A 22,087-nucleotide genomic window follows, 5' to 3' on the forward strand; every position below is an offset into this window, starting at 1 on the left:
TCACGGGGGCTACCTATTTGATAAACACTCTGGCCTTCATGCTGCTTTTGGGTGGAAAATCGTAGAAACACCCCCAGCCCCATGAATCTCGTACTGTGAGAAATATGATTAAAAGGCTTCTGTTTATGTCTATGAAGAGAAGATAGGAGAGTTAATAGAAGAGTTGGGGGTATAAGGTGTTGGCTCCAATATGCGAGACCAGCTGTAGTCTGTCCATTGACAAAGTAAAGGCTGCGCTGGAGTGTGTGCTAACTCGGCAGGCTTCTAGAATAGACTTCTGCCATCACTGCACATCCTAAGTGCCTTTCAGATGGTGTGCATGTGTGTGTGTGTGTGTGTGTGTGTGTGTGTATCTGTGTATCTACCTGGGTGTGTCTGTGTATCTGTGTGCATGTGTGTATCTGTATGTCTGAGTGTGTGTGTCTGTGTATGCATCTTTGTGTATGTCTCTGTGTTTGTGTGTGTATCTGTGTGTCTGTGTGTGTGTGTGTGTGTGTATCTGTGTGTGTATATGTGTGTGTTTGTATGTGTATCTGTGTGTTTGTGTATCTGTGTGTGTCTGTGTGGCTCTTTGTGTATTTGTGTGTGCCTATGTGTGTGCTGTAGCCACGCCTGCTTAGCATTCCCTACAGTGTGTGAGTGTGTGTGTGTGCGTCTGTGTGTGTCTATGTGTGTGTGTATCTATGTTTGTATATCTGTGTGTGTCTATGTGTGTTTGTGTGTGTGTATCTATGTTTGTGTATCTGTGTGTGTGTCTGTGTGTGTCTATGTGTGTGTGTCTATGTGTGTGTGTGTGTCTATGTGTGTGTGTATGTGTGTGTTTGTGTGTGCGTATCTATGTTTGCATATCTGTGTGTGTCTATGTGTGTTTGTGTGTGTGTGTATCTATGTTTGTATATCTGTGTGTGTGTGTCTGTGTGTGTCTATGTGTGTGTGTGTCTATGTGTGTGTGTATGTGTGTGTTTGTGTGTGCGTATCTATGTTTGCATATTTGTGTGTGTCTATGTGTGTTTGTGTGTGTGTGTATCTATGTTTGTATATCTGTGTGTGTGTCTGTGTGTGTCTATGTGTGTGTTCTTGTGTGTGTGTGTGTGTGTGTGTGTGTGTGTGTGTGTGTTTGTATTCTTCTACATCTTAATATTTACACAATCTACTGTCACCATCAGGACACAGAACACATCCAGAATCCTAGGTATCTCCCACCCCTCTCGTGTTTGTTCATTATTGCCATCTCTAGCATCATAAATCTGTTTAATCTGCTTCAGGATATGAATCAAATACTTTCCAGCATCTTAATTTTTTTCACTCAACATAAAGCACATGGATCTCTTTGTTGTTTCATGCATTCATTAATTTTAATTCTTATACAGTTTTAGTTAGCTTAAATATAATATGATTTGTTTATTGTATTTTAATATATTTATATTCTATTACATTTGGATTATTTCCAGACTTTTTTGCTGCTGTTAATAATGTTAACATAAACATTCTTCTATTTATCTCTTGGTAAACACACTTGTTTTCTGGAATACATAACCAGAAGTGGAACTTCCATGAGACACAATGTTGTCTGTGTGTAGTATCTCCCTTCAAGCATTTCCTTCGGGTAGCTACAACTTTAGGGACACCATGCTACCTGACCCAGAATAAGTTCCTAGTGGTTTCAAAGTCACACCAACATTTTGACTTGTTTCAATCATGACATTTTTGTCCCCTTGCTGAAGGAAATGCAATAGTATCATATTTAGTTTGCATTTCTCTGCTGGCTCACACTACTGAACACATTTCTGTGTGCTTCCGTCTACTTAGATATCTTCTATCACAAAGTTCTTCGTTCCATTTGCAGTCTGCTTTCTGGGGCTCCAGAGTAGACACAGGGCCTAGCCTACACCAGGTAAGGACTCCCCCACCCCACTTTTTTTGTGTGTTCTCTATTTTCCAGACAACGTCTAAGTTGCCCAGGCCAGCCTTGAACTTATGCTCCTCCTACCTCAGCATCCAGAGTAGTTTGGGTTATAGGCTTGTACAACTAGACACAGTGGTTCAATGTTTAAGATGAGTAAAACTTTACAAAAAATTAATTACCACTTAAAATATTAATAATATGTCTAACTTATATTATAATAATGAGCTTATCTTTATTAGAAAGCAATAATAAGAGAGTTAAAATGAGTGTTAAATAAAAAAAATGATTTTTACCCAGTTAGGGGTAGACAAGTTTTTACTGCCTATTTTTGATGACGACAAGAGCTGGTGTATTACTTTCCCAAGACCATATTGGTGCTTGGCATAGACCATGTGCTGAAAGACTGCCTCTGAATAAATACGTGGTTGTCAGAGTCAGCGAACAAAGTGCTCACCTCTGTTAACAGAATAGAGGTTAACAGCTGCTGATAAACTATTAGTTTTCCTATGTGCTATGACTGATTTGAGTGCTTCTCTAGAGGCTAATGTGCTGGAGGCTACTGGTTCTGAGGCATTTTGATGTCTCAGAGGTGGGATCTGTGGTTAGCTAGATAGCTCAGCAGGTAAAGGTGTTTGCTGCCAAGCCTGGTTGCTGGAGTTTGATTCCTGGGACCCATGTGGAGGAAGAAGAGAATTGACTTCTGCAATTTGTCCTGTGTTGGAGAAATATGTAGAAGATAAGTGTGTGCTTTTCTACAGAGCACTGTCTATGATGTAAATCAACATAGAAAGACACAGTCCATCGTGGCAACACCATTCCCTAGGCTGGGAATCGTGAATTATATGAGACAAAGGTAGATGAGCGAGACCCAGACGGCAAGCAAGAATGTACATATTCTCTCTTTCCTCTTGAGTATGGATGTCATATGACCAACCTCTTCAAGTCCCTGCCTTGACTTCCTCTCAATAGGAACTGAGACCTGGGAGTAGAAGCCAATAAAAATCTTTTCTCCTGAGTTGCTTTTGGTCAAGGCATTTTATCACAGCACAAGAAAGCAAGCTAAAACAGACACTAAGATTAAGAGAAAATTCAGTCTTAGCAAGAACAGGAACTGTAAATGTCCTTGATGAAAACCAGGCCCTCGGGTAGATGGACAAATTCTTGTTGAGTGAGGTCTGTTTTCCCAGTCATCTGGTACCGGTACACTGGGTCACAATAGAGAGCCAACCAAAGACACACCTCAAAACTGGGAAAGTTTGCTGGTCTCAAAAGAGAATATTCGGACCCAGGGGACCACAAATGAAGAACTTCTTTTTTTTTTTTTTTGGTTTAATTTTCCCCAGTTGTAAAATAAAGGGGTCATCTATGGGTGCTCCAGGCCCTCCTCCTTCGACTGTCTCTTTAGTCCCCAGGGGAAATGGATTTTATGAGGAATTCAGGGCCTCCTCCCTGAGGTCAGTGTGACCTGAGCATGGAACTCAGCCTGAGTCCCAGAAGGCTCTCAGCCCTTTAGATTCCATCCAAATGGTCCGACTCAGGGTTATCCTAGCACCTAACTGCTCTCCTCGCAGGCTGAGATAAAAAATAAAATCCCAGGCTTCTGTGGAAAGAGAGCCCAAACCCAAAACAACAATGCTCCTTGGATACAAGCAACATTTCATTCTAGAAATAGAAAATGTCCTCTAGCTTAGTTATAATTCCTGCAATCTGTTCTGCCAACTTGTGTGTGTGTGTGTGTGTGTGTGTGTGTGTGTGTGTGTGTGTGTGTGTGGTTAGTAAAACTGCTATTCGGAATTCACTGAGCCAAAATGAAAATCTAGCCTATTTCTAATAGCTTGATAATTTCAATGGGATGTGTTTAATGAAGGGCAAGCAAGATGGCTCAGTGGGTAAAGGTGTTTGCTGCCAAGGCTGATGACCTGAGTTCAATCCCTGAGCAAAGTGGAAGGAGAGAACTGACTCTATGGGTGACCTTCTATGTAAAAGACAAAGATCAACACAGTTCATAGTGATTGCCATGAACTTGGCTTTTCCTTTGCAAATCAGTCTGGATTTTCCAGACTGGGAATCCTTATCTTATAACCCAGGATGCTCAATGGAGTATACTAATTATTTTGCCTCTAAACAGATTAGCTCTTTTAATGTCACTCATCAGATGGAGTAGCAGAAGAGATTCCGAAGACTGTACAATAAGCAAAATTGATCTCCCTGCCAGACACAGGAAAAATATGATTGACATGTCAGTAAGTAGCCAGAGCCAGGAAGGGGCCCCACTACAGGAGGTAATATGGAGGGTTGGTGCCCAGTTCCTAGGACGAAAAGGGCACACTGTGTGTTTTCATGGTGCTGATAAGCTTAAATTATAAACAACAATGATTTTTATATGTGTGTGAGCCCACACAGCAAAGACATCACACTCAAAACTGTTCTCCTTACTACTCCATATTTACCCCCAAATAATGATAAAAAGAGGAAGGTGACATCTGCAAGGGTGTAACTGAATGGTACTTTGAGAGGCATTACTTAGTATTCTCCAACCACCCTGAACTGAGCTTGGTCCTTACCTCCTAGCAAGCATTTCTAATCTGAAAATCTACAATGTTCCAACACCCCAAAATTTCCTTGAGTACTAACAACTCGAAATCCCATATCTGACCTCATGCGACAGGCCAGTCAAAATGCAGGTGAAGTAATAATACCATTTAAAATTATCTCCAGTCTATTTAAATAAGGCATATATAAAACATGGGGAACATTCCACATGCAAGTCAATCAGAACAATACTGTAGAGTTTCCTCTCCACCAGGTGGAAAGCAAATGGATAAAATCTCTCAGCGTAAGAAAAGGAGGACAAAAAATCACCCCAGGATCATCCGTGAAGGTCCCATTCCTAAAGCTGGGGTAGTTCCTTGAACATGTTCCCTGGGAAGAACTCTGTGGTGGGTTGACTGACTGGCTCATGTATTTGGATACGTGGTCCCCAATTAGTGGTGCCACTTGGGAGGTTATGAAACCTTCCAGAGATAGAGCCTTGCTGAAAGAAGCATGTCATTGGGGGTTCCTTTCTTGCTGTCTCTGCTTCAAGTGTGCAGATGCCATCTGATGCAGGCAGCTTCCTGATTCTGCCACCATGCCATACTGTCCCAGCCACAATGGGCTCTAGCCCTCTGGAACAAAACAAAACAAAACAAAACAAAACAAAAAAAAACACACCCACACACAAAAAAAAACACAAAAAAACCACTCCCTTAAGTGGCTTTTGGTCATGGTGCTTTATCATAGCAACAGGAAAGTCACTAATACAAACTCCTTTTTGCCACCTGCCATGATACTCCTCCCTGTCTGTTGTTCTCCTTGGTCATGTCTAGTGGAGGAACTATGGCCTGGTTGGTATTTCATCAGAATACAGAAAGGAGCTCATCTTAGAGGGACACAAGAGGAATTTATGAAAGACTGCACAAAGGTAAGGGGGGGGACAAAAAGGAAAATAAAAACACCTGGTCTTTTTATAATCTTCTGATATGAGAGAAGACCATGCAGAATCCAGAGTCACTCTGTGTGGTCAAAGCTATTCTCAAGGAAATGTGAGCCTTGGGCAATCATGCAGGAGAAAAACAAAATGAGCACAGGGACCTCTCCACCACCAGGGTCCTGCTGGCTGATGGACAGCCACCTTTCTGCTTCCATCTTACCTTGCTTCTTCCCATTATAGATGACTCTAAAGAAGGCATGGGGTGCCCCCAAGACTCTACTCTGAATTGCGAAATGCTGTAGATTAATTTTAGAATGGAGACATTGTCTTATCTGGGCACTATGGACTTGATGTATTTTGAGACTCCTGAATAGACCACTGATTAATTGTTTTAATCAGATTTCTCTCTTAACTACACACAGTTGAGGTTACGATGAACCTCCACAAAAATGCCACAAATTCCGGTCATCTACTTCCAATTAGCATATTTATGCTGCTGACTGAAACACTTCTGACACCCTGTGAATAGAAAATTCTGGAAAAAAATCTTTGCACATAGCAAAAGTCTGTCCACTCAAAAACACATTTGCCTCATTTATATTTTTAAATGCTCTTCAATTTAAAGTGCTTTACACATATAATTTCAGTTAATTTTCCAGAACTTTGTTGATGTTAGTATTGTTTCCAGTGATGCTGAAGCCCATGTAAAGTTTAGTAGACAAATTACAAACCCAAGGACTAGGGAGGGTGTCCATGCAGGGCTTCCCAGTGCTATGATGTCATGATACTGGTCTTCATTACTATGAAGCAGAGATGTCAGTGTCAACATTCCAGAGCTGTGCCGGAACTGGAATGGTAGACTTCCCAGATGGTTTTACTAGCATTAGATTTGACCACATTTGACTGTCTTGATTCTTACCTCTGTGGCTATGTCTGGAGACATACTTCTAGGCCTCATCATCAGAAACAGAAACAAACCACTTATCTTTCTCTTTGTGCCAGCTACACAGTATTCTTTCAATATAGGCTACTAAATAGAACTTACAACTCCCATTAAAGGAAACTTCCATAGAGCAACACTCTCACAATAGCCGTTAACTCTCTGTCTCTCTCTCTCTCTCATTTGCAATAGTCACTAAACTTGAAATACACATCTATTTTTACTATAAGTGTATAAAGAAGAACCCTAAATGTTTGGCTTTGTCTTTGACTGAGGAAATATCATTTAAATCTCACCCCCCACCCTGTTTTAATTTTCACTACCTCCTGAAACGTTATTGGCTGTAGCTACATATCTTCCAGTCAGCCACAGATCTGGGTGAGCGAAGGACTCAGCTCTCTTAAACCTCCTGCAGGAACTTCCTCCCTTATGAAATTCTACTTGGATATTTTCATCCATCTGTCAATCAAAGTCCAGACCAGGAAATAGAGACCATCCCAGGTACCTTGAGCAGACATGCATTCACTTCAGGGAAATGGTTTGGAGCTGGAAGGTCAGGAGGTTGTCTCCCATCGCTCTCCCTCACACTGTTACTATCCAGCGGGAAGGATGACACAACTCCTTACTGAAAAGTGGGTGATGGCCGCAAGTTCAAATGCAGACCCAGCCACCAGAGAGCGACCAGTGCTCCCCGTTGCTGGCATTCAGCTCTGCTTAGGGAGGTTAGAAAACCTGCAGAAGTTGGAGTCTTGCTGGAGGAAGTACTTCTTTGGGGTGGGCTTTGAGAGCTTGCTGTCTCTCCCAACTTCCTGTTCCCTCTTGGCTCCTTATGTGGGTAAAGACATGGTTGCTGGGCTTCCCGTCCCATGGGCCTGCTGCTATGCCTCCTCAGCCCTCAGTCTTTCCCTTTGGAGCCCTAAGCCAAAGTAAACACTTGTTTTGTTTTGTTTTGTTTTTCCTCCATTTTTTAATTTAAATTAGAAACAAGATTTTTTGCATGCCAATCCTAGTTCCCTCTCCCTCTTCTCCTGCCCCCCCCACTAACACCCTGCCTATCCCATACCATTTCTGCTCCTCAGGGAGGGTGAGGCCTTTCGTAGGGGGTCATATAATTTAAAAGACAGTTCAGAGTCTGTCATATCCTTTGGGATAGGGACTAGGCCCTCCCCCAGGAGTCTAGGCTCAGGGAGTATTCCTCTATGTGGAATGGGCTCCCAAAGTCCATTCTACAAGAATGAAACCAACTAAAAGCCTAAGCAACAGAGGAGAGGCAACATTAAATGCCTTCCCCTGCTAATGAGATTGATGACTAACTTATATGCTATTATATTAACTTATATTCATCCAGCAGCTGGTGGAAGTAGAAGCAGACACCCACAGCTAATCACTGAACTGAACTGGAATCCAGTTGCAGAGAAGGAGGAGTGATGAGCAAAGGGGTCAAGACCAGGCTGGTGAAACCCACAGAAACAGCTGATCTGAACAAGGGGGAGCTCTTGGTCCCCAGACTGATAGCTGGGAAAGCAGCATGGGACTGATCCAGATCCCATGAATGTGGGTGTCAGTGAGAAGGTCTAGAAAATCTATGGGGCCTCTTGTAGTGGATAAGAGCAATGGCAGTTTATCAGAGCAGCAGAAAATAACCAATACAGGGTCTCACTGAGCCTGGGGCTGGCTGTTTTGGAGAAACTGTTTAGCCTTCAAGTCCCTGAGATCTACCTGTTACTTCTCTCAGACAAGCTTAGTCTGGGTTCACAGCTGAATGTCACAGCTCCAAGCTTTTGCAAACTCAGGTCCACAGGCTTGCCTCCACTGAGCCATCTCCCCAGACTGCCATAACTGCAATAGTTAACAAAGTAATTTATTCTAAAAATACTCAAATTCTATAGAAATTAATTTATGATTTAAGACCCTCCCCTCCTTAAACCCAGATATATTCAAAATTTACAGTGTGTATCCAACCTTCAAACACACATATATGCACACATACAACCCTACGTGTGTGTGTGTGTGTGTGTGTGTGTGTGTGTGTGTGTGTGTGTGTGTGCACTATTTCCCTCCTTAAATGTGGTTGTATTCTAAACAATAAAGACAGCTAGACTTTCTTCATAACTAGATACAACTTCTGACTGACTTGCACACATTCTAACATCAGCAGAGAATCCATTTCTGGGATGTTCTCTACATCTAATGCCTCATTTTTGTAACACAATTTACAACAAATCTTCACTGTCATAACCACACATCCCCAAATTCTCAGTCACACAGATTTCACAGAAAGGAAGGGTCCTAAGGCCCTCAGCACTTCAGCACTCTCTAGGAGCATGGCCTAAGACTGCCAAGGGGGCGGAGTGGTGTGGTCTGAATTTGCTGGCGATTCAAAATGTCTTTATGAGTGACTTAACCACATCGAGTGAATGGAAACAAGGTTTCAATTTGGTCATCAGTCTCCTGTGATCCCAGCGAGGTCCCGAGCACAGGGTGGAGGGGGACTGACTCATGCACTAGAGGACTGGGTCCCCCCCCACCCCACCCCCGGTGACTTCATCTGCATTCTGTCACTTTCCTTGACTTTGTAGGGGACTCCATGGGGGCAGAGAGTGAGTTGAAAAGCCAGCTCAATGTTCACTGAAAGTGAATCTACTTGATGAGGCGGCCATCTGGGGGAGGCACTGTTATTTTAACACCTCTCCCACTCAGCCTGCTCAGGGCGCCACTGGAATGTTCAAGGTTCAGGCTTCTCTCTGTGCTGTGCAAGTAACAAATTTACTTTCCAGGAGGAAGACACGTCTCCCATGTGAGGACAGTGGACAAGAATTCTCTCTTCTCCCCTCAGTCTTTCTCCCATGGCTTCAGCACCCAGGGTCAGTGATGCCCAGCACCTAGCATGAGTAACACACCACAACTCAGAACCAAGCGCTAGAGATATATAAATTAGCACAAAGCAATAGACACAACTCAACACCAAGCACTGGAAACACACAACTCAGAACAATACTAGAGGTGCACAGCTCTAACTACTAGTGGTGTAATACTCAGCACCAAGGATAACTCAACATCATGCATTACTGACCCAGAGCTCAACACCGTGCTTTAGTGATGCACAACTCAGTACCATGCTTTAGTGACACATACCTCAGCACCATGCACTGGTGACACACAATTCAACACCATTCATTAGTGATTCACAACTCCACACCATGCATTAGTGACACACAATTCAACACCATGCATTAGTGACACAGAGCTCAACACCATGCATTAGTGATGCACAACTCAGCAACTAGCAGAAATGGCCTTTTGCAGACTGTCTACCCATGAAATCCTAACAAGATGAATAATCCCAGAGTCCTAATCCTGTTCCATACATGGAACACTTGTAGTCACTGCTCGTGAGAGGAAATTCTCAAAAGAGAATGCGTGAAGCAGCAGGGACACACTCTCCTGCAGTCACCACCATCTATGTCACTCTCTCAGCTCTCACTTCCTCACATGCTCTCCATTTCAACAGGAGTGGGAGCTAGCCCTGATGGGTGTTTCCTTCTGTCAACCCAATGCTGACATCCAGGTGGAGTTTTCTTAATAGCTCTGTTCCTGGAAGACTCAGAACACTGTGTGGAGAAGGTGCTAAAAATGTCAGGGAGAGTAACCCAGGCCTTCTCCCTGCCCCCACCCCTCATCTTGGGGCTTCAGGCCAAGGCAATGAAAATATCACCTCCATTGTCTAGATCTTTCCCTCACCACACCTCCTCAATAAAATCAAAAGGAAATGAAGACTCTCCTCCTCTGCCTTTTACAACTAATAAAGCTCAGTTCTCTTGAACTTCTTGTTTTCATTCGTCTGTTTATCCACAAAAGCAACAACTAAAACAGACATGGCAAGCCTGGTCCCAGAAACTTAGGCTGGGGTGGAGGTTCCTTGGGGGGAGGGACATTTTTCACTCCTCAAGCCCACAGACAGAGGCTCTTAATTCCAGACTGGGGTTCAGCAACCACAGACTTTACCCAACTGTGCTCCTCAAAGAGAACTCAGTGTCTGCGAGCATGACATGCTGCAACCCAGACATTCGTTAAAGGAATTAGAAGGAAAAACGATTCTCTACAGCTAGAGAGGCTCTCAGGGACAACTGGAGGCCCTTCCAGTGAGAGGAAGGGAGAGGGACCTGGAGTAGATGGGAGGGGAAGGGCGGGGGACGAGGAGCAGAAAACTGTGGGTGAGTGATGGCTTTGGCTATGACCTATCACCTCAGTGTGTATGTTATGTGTATGTATGCATATATATGTATATGTGTGTGTGCGTGTGAATATATGTAATATCTAAGCTGGACTTGGCAGAATTGCCTCTGAAACCGTCTTTTTTGTATGTTTGATATAACGTGTGTGTGTGTGTGTGTGTGTGTGTGTGTGTGTGTGTGTGTGTGTGTGTGCATGTATGAGTATAGATGTGGATGCCAGAGGGTCATTTTGGGTGTCATTCCTCGGGTACCATCTCCTTGATTTTGAGGCAAGATCTCTCCTCAGGAACCGAGGCTGTCCTGCCAGCCCCATGAATCTGCATCTCTGTCATCCCATCCCGTGCTGTGGTTGCAAGAACCCAAGATCACAGCCGGTGTCATTTCACCTGGGTGCTGGGGTTCGGCCTCAGGCCTCACTTTGCATAGAAACTGACTCAACTGGTCACTGTCCCAGGCCCTGTGGTTCCCAGGACTGTTGAGGTGGCTCACCCAGCCAGAGCTAAATGACCAGAAGGGGAGTCGCCTGGTGAGTACCGTGGGGGTGGCCTGGATGGAAAGGTAGGACGATTGGCAGGTGGCCAAGGCAATGTGGCGTCTTGTCAATGTGCAGTCTGCATACAACCCACACGCAGCCTCACAGAGCTCTTTGCGGTTTACCAGATCTTCCTAAAGACTTTCAGCATCATGGAAGCAACACTTTGTTTAACCCCCTTTCCAAACTTCAGGAGCACTAATCTGTCACAGTAGGCTCTGTCTTGTACATGTAAATGGAGGAGACTGTGTAATCAAATCCTAAATGTGTATTTGTGGCAATATGGCTTTTCAAGAGAATGTGTGATGGGAAGCAACAGACAGAGCAGGGGACAATTAAAGGGACAGCACCATGCAGCCAGACCTTCCACTCCCTGAATGGAATTTCCTGGGCTGCACTGATTTCTGAATTTTCATGTTGATTTGCAGGCGGCACAGCGTTATTGGGACCCCACCAGCCTCTGCTCCTCCATCACCTGCAATGGAGACTCATTTAGGCGACAGGGACCTTGCAAAGATGCGTTTCCAAAAGCATCCCAATTTCAGCACTGGCTCCCATTAGAAGTTAGTGCTGCATTCCAAACCCTTAAAGGGAAACGCTCTAACTCCGGGCACCAGGGCAGGCCCCGGCTCCGGGTCCTGGGAGCTCTGCTTGGTGCTATTCCCACCCAAAATGTTCCCCAAGAGACACTCACAGATCTGCCAGGTCCACTGGACACATGCCAGTCCTTTGCAAGCTTACAATTTACTGAGGCTTATATTTCAATGACCAGGAACAAGTTCTTCATAAAAAATGAAACAAAACAAAAGGCTCAAAATGCTCTTGTGTAAAACTGTCATTGTTGAGGGTCAGAGCAGAGAAGGAAGGAATGAAACACAGATTTGACTTCTGAGCAGAGGCATCGCAATACATTCAATGGTATCGATATGAATAATAACAGCATATTTTTGTCCCTAAAATGAATCTTTGCAAGATTTGCATACATGTTTATTGTGAAAAGGATATGCATCTTGCCTGGAATATATTTCATTGTGTGGCATATGGTTCCTCTCAGCAGAAGACACTAAATGATGTCAGAAATAGCCCTTCCTCTCACTCCCAGAGAGGGGGACGCTGTCCCGGGGCCTGCACTGAGACCCTGTGTAAATGTCATGGACCTCAGCAGTCCTCCGTAATTTGTCCCTGTCACTCTCTTATGGCAGAGCAGGCTGGACTGAACCGCCCTAAACAACCAATGCCCAGAGAATCCATAAATAGAAAACAGGGATGTCTCCTGTTCACAGTCTGGAGGAACCCTAAGCTCTTGGAGCCCTACTAGAGCTGTGTGTGCTGTGGGGACAAATGCAAGCTTGGGACCCGACTTCTGGCCTTTAGGGGTTTTGTGTAATCCACTCAGTTGAAGGAATTGCTATTCCAATATGTGATTAATTCTGCCATTACGCACGAGCTATTTCACAGGCTGTATGGAGTCCTAGGCCTTCTAAATCCAATGTGCACTTTTTCTCCTGCAGCACAAGCTGGCGCTGACCACAGCTGAAATTCCCTGTGTCATATTCACCAGTAGATACAGTTTCCCGCCACGCATTCCCAGGGAGGGCGCTGAAAATGAGCTGCGGTGCACATCATGCCGTGTGAAGGAGGCAGGTGCTAGGGGAAAAGGCAAGGACGGTTCCTATTTGATATTGCTCTTCATTCCTCATTTCCTCTAGTCTTAATACTCTGGGCAGCCCAGCGGTGTTACATGTGTTTTCTCAGTTTTACTTTGTCAGCAAGACAGTCCAGCAGGGAAAGGCACTTGCCGCCAACACTAGCAACCTGAGTTCAATTCCTAGGGACCCGCATGGTGGAAGGAGAAAAACAGCTTCCACATGTTACTTGGTTGCTCTGTTTTTACGTCATCTTCACAAAAGCTGGGGCCATCTACTTGTCTCTCAAGTTATCCCCAGCCTCCACATGCTCGCCAGGACATGCATGCACACCCACAAATACATGCATGTGTTTTTGTGAACACACACATGAAAGAGAGAGAAGAGAGAAGAAAATAGATGCATAAAAAAGTGTAATTTAAAAAAATTTCTCCTTTCTATCTAAGGAAACTGAAGCCCAGAAAAATATGCCGAACCCAGTGGGCAGGTGTGAGAGGCTGTGCAGGAGCTGGTTGAGTGGTACATTTGGGAGAGGAGCTCAAGGCTGTTGGTTTCCATGCCCTCCTAGTATTGAGATGACTGGAGGGTTAGGTCCATTGCCTCAGTTCTGTGATGCTAAAGGGCTCCTGAATGATCCCAAAATAATGACATTTTCCCTCTGCAGCTGACCCACTACAGAAAGAGTTAAGTTGTAAGAGAAACAGAAGACAAATGTTTTGAGAACAAATGTTTATAAATAGGAAGAAATTCTTCTTGAGTGTGTACACCCTGTGGTGACTCTAAGCCATGAGTGAACCGCCTTCCCACACAGGCTTCGACGAACACTGTGATCCCTAGCATACTTGGGATGTTCTGCTATTGGAAAACAGGAATGCCAGAACAAATGTGGCATAGATCGGAAGCCACTAGATGAGAAGATAGAACCTGTGCATTCCTCATTCTATAGTACATTCACTCTCCTTACCCAGGCGGGGGTTGATCTCAGGACCCTCAGCAGATAACAAAACCCACTGTGTTAAAGCCCCGTCTATAAAGATGGTTCAGGGCCAGCCAGATTTCTCAGCAGGTAACAGTGGCTGCCACTAAGCCTGATTACCCAAGTTCCATCCCCAAGATGCTCCTGATGGAAGGAGAGAATTGACCCCTGTATGTTGTCCTCTGACCTGCACACACACGCTATAGTGCAGGCACACACACACACACACACACACACACACACACACACACACACACACACACACACGAACAGATAAAGTGTAAAAAAATTAAAGTGAAATGGAATGGTATTAGGATATGACCCATACACATATTCCTAAATGCTGAACTCATCTCTCAACTGCTTGCCAGGCAATGGAGCACTGTGTAAACAGTTCTTATGCCGTGTTGTCTAACAAATAATCACCCCAAGGAAAGCAAAATTTCAGAATGGAAACAATCTTTATGGTCCAGAATTTTTTATTTTTGTGCTTGGTTGGATCTTTGGACACAACTCTGAGGATTCCACGGGCTGACTGCATGAATGACAGCCACAGCCAACAACAGAAAAGATAAACAGTGAAGGCTATGGAGAGCGCTGGAGGGATGAGCGTCCTGGGATCCTGGCAAGGCCAGAGTTAAGGGATTCTCATGATTGGCCCTGACAAGGAATGGGACAGGAGGAAGGAGGGGGTACTGGAGGAAGGGAGGGAGAAGGAAGGGAAGGAAGGAGAGAGAGAGAGAGAGAGAGACAGAGACAGAGACAGAGACAGAGAGAGACACAGAGAGAGAGACACAGAGAGAGAGACAGAGAGAGAGAGACAGAGAGAGAGAGAGAGAGAGAGAGAGAGAGAGGCTAACTTACACAAGAAGGGGAAGAAACAGTGTGAAGGTGAGGGCCAGCCTGCATGCCATGGTTTAGCGCCATGTCTCCTCATCCCCACTTGTCTTCCCAGAAAGCACGCAGCACTATCTACAATGAGGACGGAGGCCGGCTCGGAATTTGGGAGACTGTTTTGCAAAGCAAACTTTAGTTATGTGAAATGGGCAAACATGATGTAAATGTATTAACACATTTGCTGAATTCCGCAAATATATTTTTACACAATTAGCTTAATTATTTAGATACATATTAAACCTTGCTTGCCTCGAGCAATTTAACATGGAATGTAATTTCACATATTATCGCAAGAAAAACACATTTATAGAAAATCTGTGTCTGTCCTTTCGTAATAACACTTCAAATCCTCATTATTTAAGACATAAATAAATATATTTCAAGGATAATGAAAACTGTGTGTTTCCAAAGAAAGGGTCTCTTAGCCCACTAAATAAGTGTTCTCCTAAAGCGTGGCCTGCCTGTGTGTAGTGTTGATTCAGACCTTTGTGTATCTGACATATTGTAGCAATGTACAGAGCAGGGCACCTCCATGCATCTCATTCTAAAGTGAAAAGATGAATTTTCACCTGTTGCAAAAAAAAAAAATTAAAGACCTTATAAAACTAACTCCAGAAAGTCAGGCCCAGTGGCTTGCAAGTTAGATGCAGGAAGATGAGGTATTTAAGTCCAGCCTTGGCTACCTACAAGTTTGAGACCAGCCTGGGCTGTAAGAGTCTCTGTCTCATAAAAGAAAAGGTAAGTTGCCAAGGAGATGCTCATGGACCTTCAAGTTCTACTGATAAGAACATGGCTCATCTACTTTGCAGAGCTTGCTCGGCAGCCATTGTCTGCTGTCATTCCACTGTCAACTGTAGGGACCAATGCTGCAGTACCTACTGAGAGAGCCAATCATGTTAATTCCCTGGTTTCAATCAGCTCTCGAACAGAGGAAAACAAGGTGTATCCTGATTTGAGAAACGCTTTGGGTTTCTTGGTAGTCCAAAGGTTTCTAAGGCTTTATCTTATTTTTAATTATGTGCACGCACATGCATCTGCATTTGGATTATTGTCGTGTGAGTGCTTGTGTCCGTGGAGACCAGAAGAGGTGACATTCCCCTGGAGCTGGAGTCATAACAAAGCTGCCTGGCTTGGGTGCTGGGAAGAAATTCTCGAATTCCACGAGGGCACTGAGTGCTCTTAATCACTGAACTGTGTCTCTGGCCCCCAAAATATTTTTAAAGAGTTCCCACATACCAATATTCTCTTAGGAAACACCCTGATAATCTAGGAGGTTCTTGGTAGTGATATTTTGCATTCACCATTTTACAAAAGGAGAAAATAAATGGTACAGAGAGGTACCTTTCCATAGCCAGTCAGACCGACCAGGAGACTGAAGAAGGTGTTTACCAGATTGTGTTGGCATTTTACTAATGATTAGCAATCATCATGAGAAGGGGAGTGTGTGTGTGTGTGTGTGTGTGTGTGTGTGTGTGTGTGTGTGTGTGTGTGTACACCCACGATTATCTTTTTGTTACAGCCTCTGATGTTAGGAATTAGTCATGAACACATCAGTTGAAATTAAATACTGGTCACCAGTTGAGAGGTAAATTGGGAAGAAGTCTCGTCCCCTCGGCACCACATTTGGGGTGTCACCTCCAAGGCCATTGCTGGTCTGTCTACCCATGTCTGGCAGTGGACTCAAGTTATCTCATCTCATGCAGAATCCACTTGAACTGCTGCTCTTCTGTCCACTTGCCTCAGTTCAGCCCAAATCCTTGTCACTTGTTTCTCACCTCTCTTTAGTACATTTCTTCATATAAATTGAAGAAGAAAAAGAGGAGGAAGGGGAAGAAGACAGAGGGAAGGAAAAGGCAAAGGAGAAGCAGATCATAACACCAACAAAGCAAAGCTGACTATGAGTGCTGAAACCCCAGGCAATCAGACATGGAAGGTCTTGATCTGCATGGCTCATGCAGGGTCCTGGACTCGCAGCTCAAAACTTAGCTCATGTCCCCAACAGTTACTGGAGAATTCGTTTTGAATGTTTGGCAAAAGCCTGTTTGGTATCTGCCTACAGGTGTTTCTCCAGCTGGGCCTGGGGAGACAGGGAGAAGACAGTGGCAATCATGTTTGAATGGACTGACATTCATTGCCATCACAGGCCTCCACAATCTGAGGCTTGCCAGTGTTGGTTTGCAGGAGTCCATCTCTATCTCGTAACCTCCTTGTGTTCTCTGCTGGTTCCTAAGCAGCGTTCAAGGCTTTGCATGACACTACGTGGGCATTTCTTCCTGGCTCTCCTGTCCCCTTCCACAGCTTCACGCCTTCCTCTTGCTTACAGAGACATGAAGCCAGAGATGGGTGTCTGCCTTTACACGCTCTATCATCCTCATGGACACTTTCTTCAGAACATGTTCCCAACTCTCTCAAAAGTTAACTGAGGTCTCGTGGCGAGCGGTTGAGGTTCGACCGTGTGGTATTGTAGTCGGCCTTGCTATCACTCTGTCTTGGCACTGCTGCCTTACATGGATGCTGTATTCATTCCTACCACATAACTGTACAACTCTTCCTTCCTAGACAGTGAGATGCAGGAGGAGATAGGAGCTTCACCTTGCCTAATTCCTTATTTCTCTCCCTTCCTCAAGCTTTCATTGTAACAATGAATTTGTATCATAAATTTTCAGGTTACTCATTCTACCTGCATTACTTTTAGATATTTCAGAATAAAAGGCATAAACTATTATATATATATATATATATATATATATATATATATATGTGTGTGTGTGTGTGTGTGTGGTGTGTGTGTGTGTGTGTGTGTGTGTGTGTGTGGTTTATATATATACACATATGCTTACATGCACATATGTATATATGTGTGTATACACACATATGACTCTGAACAATTTACATCAAAAAACTGATTAAAATCTCATTGATTAATGACTTGCTTAAAAAAAATGCTATTGTGTCACTGAAAATAACCCTGCTTCTGAGGTTTCCCAAGGTCAGGAGGAGTCAAATAGGGAAATGCTGCTGGGTGCCCAAGTAAGCAAAAAAATGCTACATCTGCCATCTAGTGGTTGTGATGTGCAAATTCACTTGGACTCACCATCTCCAGGGCCATCCTGCAGAGTGAAACCAAGCTCTAACAGGTCTTAGTGTTCCTTTCCATAGTGCACTAGGCAAAGAGTGGAAAGCTTTGCATGGCTTGTTGATACTACATTTAATATTCAAGATAATCATAGGAAGTAGACATTAAACCCATTCTAGAGATGACAAGTTTGAGGCAATGAGGTGTTGAGTTTTGCTAAGCCTGTCGCCCTAACTACAGAAATTCCCTTCGTCAGCGCTGACCGACCCAGTCAAGTTACATACAGAATCATCAACTCCTGTGTTAATAAGTCCAGTGCTTATCAACATGTTTTTTATGGTTCAGAATTAGGGACATACACTTACGGTGTTAAAATCTTAAAACAACATAGCCATCACTTAGGTTTCCCAACACAGCCATGGTTAGAACTTGATTCAGATTTAGGTTTTCCACTAAACCCTATATCTAGTCTGCTGCATCTGTTTTCCAAGTATAGTAATTATATGAAGCCGCAAAGTAACTTAGAAGTTTTTTTGTTGAACAAAAAGTAGGTTTTCATTCTTGAAATAAAATTTGACTTCTAGTTTTCTTGACATTTGGGACCATTTGAATTAGAACTAGGGATGCCTGTGTGTTCCCATCTGGAAGAGAAAGCTGCAGAGTTTCATCCCCCACCTTCCAGAGCATTCCATGAAGCAGAAACAAAAGCGTAAATACCAGATTCTAGAGACAATAGCAAACCCCTGTGTTCTATGGGTGAGGGGCCTGTGAGTTCAAAATCTGATGGTTCCCATGTCCTCCTTACCATGGAGATATTGGTGGCTCCCCTTCCCAACACTCCAAACATCTCAGAAAGGGGTTGCTTTGTGAACAACAGAGGGTGTGAACACTGGCCAAGCGGTGGAGACCCCTTATACAGCCCCTCTGCTCACTGATGCTCAGGTTAGTATTGCTGTAGCTTTAGCATGCAAATCTCAGCCTCTAGTTGTACAATATGTTCTGTCCCTTCATCCCCAAACGGTTGGCCACTTCAGCCCTTGCTGTGCTTCCTCTGCTCTATACATTATGTGATTCCTTCTTCTAACACCTTTATTGTGGTCTGAGTTTGCAGTCCCCTGCCTCAGGCAGTTTCCAATCTCACGGAAAGAGGACGCAAATTAATTATAGAGTGTGCTCAGTCAACAGTAGAAAAAGAACAATGATGGGAGGGGGAGACAGAACAGAACTGAGTCCTGAATGGCAGAGGGGGAGGGTGCAGCACCTTGTAATTGGCAGGTTGGCTTCTGAGCATGTCTGAAACCCACCCAGGGGGCTCTTGCCTCGGCACCACGTGGTATTATAATTCGCCTCGCTGGCATGCCACCATTGGTGTTTCATGTTGTACCATTGATGCTGTATCACACTGCAATGTTCACAAATGCACACACACCCCCACTTCCTGTCCTATCATCCTGATTGCTCACCCGCAGCCTCTGAGCACCCACCCCTGGAAGTAACTCCTCTACTCGTTCTCTGTGCACCATGCTTCCTCGTCGCCTCTGCTTTACGATTTCTTCATCTCTCTCTCTTGACTGCCGTGGCGTGGCAGGGGAGGTGGGAAAGATGCAAGAGGCAGGTTTTCACAGACCACAAAAGGAGACGGGAAGGAAAAAACAAACCCAAGCAAAGGCTCTGGACAGACAATGGATGTGAGTCAGGACAGACAGCAGGTAAGAGGGAAACGATCTCAACGGGGACAAGTCAGATGTCCAAGTGACAGACGGCCCGTGGCCGCTCTCTTAGCGAGTGGATAGTTTCACATTACCGGGGTTTTCGTGACATCGGCTGAAAACTGAACTATTAACTGTCACTGCTCATGGAAGCTGTACCACAGCGGAGACAACGTGGGCTCTTCTTCAGTGAGTTGCACAGAGCCGCAATCACTATCATTCCATAGCGAGTGATTGCGTGAAGGACTCAAGTGTCTCCCTCAACGCAGAATTTCTCTACTGAATAATTTCACGCTCTGTATGTTTTCCAGTATTTTCCTAATCCTCCCCCTAAATACACAAACAAACATTCTTAAAAGGCCAAGGGGGTGGGGGGAATCCACTCCTTTTCCCTTATTCTTCTTGGACAGGCAGACGGAAAATCCTTCACAGCAGAGAGCAGCTAGATGATATTCAGGCTCACGCACCATCAACACGGTTGTCAGCCATGTAGTGTGTTCATTATGGGGACGGCATACAAGACAGAGTGAGCACAGCTGGCTCTCCAGATCTCAGGTTGAGGCAGCGGGACTGACTGCTAGAAACATCATCTTTTCACTTAGACGCTGAGGAAATTTGATCTGGAAGTCGCTGAGGGAGACTGTGGAAACCCTGCGTTGCTGTCCTTATTGAGTGACTTTTCCATTTCCCAGCTTAGTTCGATACAAACTGCTAGCGACACAAGCAAACTGACTATTAAAATAATATTTATGTGCTTGCTGTTAGTGTCTCCTATATTGCTTTCAAATAATTCAAATAGTCCTTAACTGTTTCTCAAAATAATTAATTCCTTATTCTAAAATTTTCATATATTCTTTTTCATTAACATCCCCAGAAGCCAAAGTTTTTATTCATCTATGAAAAAAAGCCACTGTAGTGAAGCAAGACTCACCCCTAGAGAAACACAATTAATATTCACAATAACAGCAGTAAACGGATTGCTCTAATCATTTGTCTCTTATGGATCTTTGGTTAAGTATTAAATTTTATAATGTTTGTTTTTAAATGCCATATTTAGAATTATTTTGTTTAAGACCTTAAACAAGTAGACCTTTGTTTGTGCTCCAGAAGGTACCAGAAGGCAAGCCAAAGTACCCCATATGCTTCTTTTTCTCTTAACTCTTCAATCACTCTACCAGACGGGAATAGGTAGCTTTTTTCATTCTTAACTGCTGGCGCAATTCACTGTTTCTCTGTGTACCAAAGCATGAATGTGATATTTGGGGACTATTTTCTAGGGTAGGGGATGGATATCATATCCACATATAATATGTATTCCTTCTTACCTCCTATGTCTTCCCCTTCTCAGTGTGTTATGGTGTTAAGAAAGGCTGGCTGACACTGGCCAGGCAACATCACAAATACACTTAGTGTGTTCTGAATGCCCAGATCAAAGTAGAGTGTCTCTGGATTACAGATTCTCTAAACGTCTCAAGCCTTTTGTCTTGCATAACTCCCAGTTCTCCGTCATTTCTAGGAATTATATCCTAATATTCCCGTGCTTATTTCTCATGCAGGAACAGTGATGGTGTTCTTTCTATTATATTCTTTCTTCATTGAGATTCTATGATTCTGAACATCATTGGGACCCTTAATAAGAACCCTATGGTGCTCCACAGTGATTCTTTTGTCCCTGGAAGAAGAAATCTACTTCTTGTCACTCCACCACACTGTCCTCTAAAATCTTTAAAGGGAAAAATAACGGCATACTCATTCCATGTGTTGTCCCTTGTTTTGCTGAGTTATCACATGGTGAGAGTGGTGACTGCCACCACCCGAGGAAGATGCCTGGGTAGATCTGCACACACCCACCGCTAACTACGAGAGGGCTACAGCATCGGGGGCTCCACTCACATCCCTTGTCTACTTTAGAAGTTTGCAATGAAGACACTTTAAAATACTCAGGCATGTGTTGCCAAAAAATAAGCCAAGACAACAGACTCAGTGAAGAGGCACTGTGTGGCAGACAAGATAAGATCCAAGTCTCTCTGGATATTGATCAGGCCTGTCAATCTGCTCTGTCCATGTAACTTGACTGCCCAGGGCCAGCTTGTCCCGTATTCTAGTCAATCAGCCTCCTGTTCAGAGATTTTGCCAGTTCTGGATTATGTGGAATCTATGCTCGCTGTGATCATGAAATGACACAGACCATGTGCAGTCAAGAACTTCCAGAGAAGAATGCCTTGTGGTGGACTCTAAGCTCCAAGTCAGGAGCCGGGGAGCCGGGTGGGGTTCTATGGACTTTATCCATTTATTATCTGCCCTAAGCTGCTGTCAAATGTGTCTAGAAAAGCACTGTACATGCTACTGAGACAGGAAGCCTGTTTGGTGGCCTGGGGACCCTCTGAAGTTCTCTAGAGACACAGATAAAGAAATAGTCAACCGCATCACACATTTTCTGTTCCCCCAGCCTCCTTTCCAACTTTCTTTTCCTGTGTCTTGGGTTTATATCCACCAGTAAAGACTAAGGATGTTATCTCAGGTTCTACCTTCCAGGGAATCCAGGCAAAGGCAGTCTCAATAAAAGAAGTAAGATTTCTCCTTCTTGCCCAATTGGAGAACCTAAAATTACTGAGAAATTTAGACTCCAAGTTAGACCTCCCAAGCATATTGATTGCTATGAGTTTCATAGTCTGAATTGATAAAAGATGGGGATTCT

The sequence above is a fragment of the Cricetulus griseus genome, chromosome 8 (assembly GCF_003668045.3).
Source record: "Cricetulus griseus strain 17A/GY chromosome 8, alternate assembly CriGri-PICRH-1.0, whole genome shotgun sequence".
Classification (NCBI taxonomy): Eukaryota; Metazoa; Chordata; class Mammalia; order Rodentia; family Cricetidae; genus Cricetulus; species Cricetulus griseus.